General features: G+C 31.4%; 1 long non-coding RNA gene across 1 annotated transcript; it reads left to right on the top strand.

The window, feature by feature from the left end:
* Positions 1-1,969: 1,969 nt before the first annotated feature.
* On the top strand, positions 1,970-3,536 carry LOC133817562 (uncharacterized). Its single transcript, XR_009885583.1, has 3 exons — positions 1,970-2,215; positions 2,574-2,941; positions 3,072-3,536. It is a non-coding gene; the product is annotated as an uncharacterized LOC133817562 (long non-coding RNA).
* The last annotated feature ends 501 nt before the right edge of the window (positions 3,537-4,037 follow it).

The following is a 4,037-nucleotide window of genomic DNA, read 5'->3' as shown; positions in this document are numbered from 1 at the left end:
TTTACTGTCTTTTCAATCTTTTCCTCTAATGCACAATCTAACTTTTGGTAGATTAGGATTGCCATCATCTTTTCTCTCCAAAGACTGAAATCCCCCGATCCATCAAACTTCTCTAAATCAAATCTGGTTGATGATGAGGCCATTGATCAACTCTTTCTTGATTCTTGGTTGTGTTGCAACTTGAGTCTCGGATCCTTCTAACCTGGCTCTGGTACCACTGTTGTGAATCCCTACAACACAGACTCAAAGCAAACCAATAAACAGAACTAATCAAAGAATCAATGTAACTCAATATTGCTAAAGTTGATGCTAAGTAAATAAAAAACAGCAATAAAAAATAAAGCAAATGAACACAAGAAGTTATCCTGGTTCGGATCTCAATGTGAGTCATATTCCAGCTCTCCCTCAAGGAGTTTCTCCACTATCAAAAGGTTGATTACAAACACCAATCAAGCTATACAATGTTACTCATCAATTATAAGACAGAACACCACCAATCAGACTTTCTTCAAGCTTGTCGATCCACCATGAATGCCATGGTTAAGAAGCACCTTTCTTCTTGAATCTTGGTCTACTTCTTTCTCTGTCTTTCTATCAATCTCTGGTCTCAGATCTCTCTATTTTCTCACACACTATATTTCTAAATGTCTTAATAACACAGCTTATATAGCTTTACAAAACTTAGCCAACCGACTTATGATATCAACTAACAACTAACTAATAACAACCTTTTTAACTAACTTTTAAAACATAGGAAAAGAAGTTCTATATCTGATTTTCATATGGATTACACCTCACAATTTTCTTTGATGGTTTCCTCCTCTTTTGTCTTTGATATTATGCATATTTGAATTCTAGTTAGTGGCATGGTATCGTGCTCATAATGCAAAATCCTTTGTTTGGTGCAATGTATATGCATAAAATAAAATAAATTATAAACGGAGACGGGAAAGGATAATAGGAGTGACAACTTAATTCTTGTCCCGACCCAACATTAGAATTTAGAGAGGAAAATCATCTCACCCCGTACTGCTCCATCCATCCTTAATAATAATTAATTCAGATTAAAGTAAAGTAAATTGAAACTCAAGTTAATAATTCGGATTAAAGTGAGTTAGATTCAAGAATTTCTTCAAACCTTTATCCTTAAATGTACTGTGATTTAATCATTTTCTATGAAAAAAATATATAAATATAAGTGCATACTTCTTGGAACACACTCGGGATGTTATATATATATACATTTCAAGGAAGAAAAAAAAATCTAACCAATATGGGAATTTCTCAAAAGAATAAATTTTATGGAAAAGAAAAAAAACTCACTTTGATTTAATAATTCATGAAAGCTCCAACAAATCGATGGTGTATCTAATTTTAACTAACAATATGATCATTATTAATAAATCAAATTAAGTTTCAAAACTGATCTCATATATATTCCGTCGTAAAACGATCAACTCTTGCCAGGCATTCCATGCTAGTGTTCGTTTCACTTTATATTTTATTTGCTTATTGGATACCTTGTTGGAATAAAATCCAAGTATTCTTATTCAATATCTATTCTTTTTCTTTTAAAAATCAGTACCCTATTCTCTAATAAGTAAATGCCATATAGATACAAACAAAAAGGTCTCAATCAATATGGACCGTCCAACTATACATCATATAGCTGAAGCATTTTTCACATTATTAAAGGAACATCAAAGAAAGAAAAAAAATGAAGAAGAAAATTATAAAAACTTATAACCCTAGCTAGAATTAATAGAATGCATGGTTGGAAGTTGGGACTATCAACGTGTCTGTAGTATTACTCCCAAAAATATATATATTATATATATTCCCTCCTTTTACAAGTTCTTTTAATTATGAAAATGCATATACAATAGTGACCAGGTTCAATGAACCATATTACACAACCAAACCTTTATTTTTCCTCTCTTTTCCAGCTCAAGTCTTATTTAAAAAGGCGTGTACATGGTCGGATGAGACGTCACACACACACTCGACCCAAACAGAGAAACTAAGAAAAAGAGTGATTTTCCATCATCAATGTCATATCATGTGACCTAATTTTAATGCCTTCCTTTCATATATACATATTCCATTTCTTCCATATAGTTATTATTATTTATCATTATTATTATTCACTCTCTCTTAAGGGCTTGAACATCTCATTTTTCCCTCCTCTTTTTATCTCAGCTCCTCCTCCTAACTGGTAATTTATATATATTCATTCTGTCTTTTTAATTATTTGTACAGTTGGAAAAAAAAAACTATTCATTTGGTTTGTTCGTTTTTGTTTCCTTATGATTACTCTCTCTTTTATTTGAATTTTAGTTGTTCAAGATGTTTTCTCGAGTTTATATTAACATTTGTTTGTGTGTGTGTGTGTGTTTTTTCCAATTATTCTCCTCTTCAAGGAAAACGAAGAAGAGATAAAACTCATCATAGGTTTCCCCTTAATTAATTGAATTTAGTTATTAATTTTTCTTATTTATTGACTTCCGTAGGAAAAATAATGTATTTGTTTGTTAATAAAATTAAAGAATTAATAAATCAATTTATATATGCAGTGGAGCTGAGGATGTAGTGGTAGTAGTTTCTGTTTGGGATGGAAATGCAGAAAATGGGTGCCGTATTATCTGAGAGCTTCGAGTACTTACTGAAGAAGTTGATGAGTGAATCCGATGCACCAAGCGGTGAGATTAGCAATGCAAATGGACTAAAGAGTACCACTAATAATTGCCAAGTGCTCTCCTGGCCGTACCATTATCAGAGGGAAAAGATCTGGTGTTGGTGGAAACATACTAAGCCCAATGAGCTCTGTTATCATCATCGTCACTCCAGCAATGGAGTTTTATACCCAAAAGAAGAAATTGTCACCACAGCTGCCCCATGTTTGGCTTTGCTCTTTACTCTTATTTGTCACCATTCTCTCCAGGTACGTATACGTACGCAACTATATATATAGTATTATAATATGGTCAATATTATTAGTTAGTCAATTTCACAAATGAATTGTTTATATTTCTTGTTTTTAAAAAAAAAAAAAAACAAATCACATGAAACAGGCGATGGTAGGAGTGCATGAAACAATATTATTGTTGGTCCAAAACCAAAAGCAACTCATTTCATCATCATGTGGTGGTGCTGGGGTCGATCAACATTTTTAATTATGGGACATGCAAAGTTGGAGAGAGATCAATTAGCAGGAGCGACGTCGTTTGTTGCGGCGTGATGTTACAGTTTAAAGACCTTGTACGGAACTATAGGATATCCGTAGTGCTATATATAGCTAGCTAGGGATATCCTCATTGGTTCTGAAACGAGTTCCCCTATGAGACTTCAAAACTTCAAGTGGCCGTGTTTATATATGACCACATAGTCCGATTTCATTTGTTTGGATGTTTTATGTTTTTATAAACTGATCGACGAGAACAAGTATATGGGATCTGAGTATAACCCCAACAATTGCTGGGAATACAAAATGGTTGTAATAAAATTTTATTATATGTTTTCACATGCTCTTTAATTAATTTGCTGTGCACTATAATATTTTTACATATATAATTGATATATTAATTTATTTCGAATAATTATGTGCGTGTGTTAATTAGTAATTAATCCATAGCTAATTTTAAGCTTCACATGTATACCGATCGACTGTGCCTGTGCCCCCTGAAGTTGATTTATATTTGGTTTCTTTCCCTCCCGTGCTTCAAAGTTTCAAATAAAATTAGGGGAAGTATGTATATATAGTAATATTCAATATAGCTCAGAATATTCCTTAGTGAATGGATATTTTCTGTATCTATTGATTTGTTATTGTTTTAAAATAATTACAGTAAGGTTTGTTGCTTTATTATTTTAAAATAATTACAAAATAATACGAATGCCAATTATATGTTTTAAAATAATTACAAAATAATACGAATACCAATTATATGTTTTAAAATACTTTAATAATAATTATATACTTTATTTTTATTTATTTAATATATTTTTTTATATTATTTAAATTTTTATGGAACTGAAAG

Source organism: Humulus lupulus, chromosome 2 (assembly GCF_963169125.1).
Source record: "Humulus lupulus chromosome 2, drHumLupu1.1, whole genome shotgun sequence".
Lineage (NCBI taxonomy): Eukaryota > Viridiplantae > Streptophyta > Magnoliopsida > Rosales > Cannabaceae > Humulus > Humulus lupulus.
The sequence above is the reverse complement of the archived record's forward strand: the minus strand, read 5'-3'. Positions and strand labels throughout refer to the sequence as shown.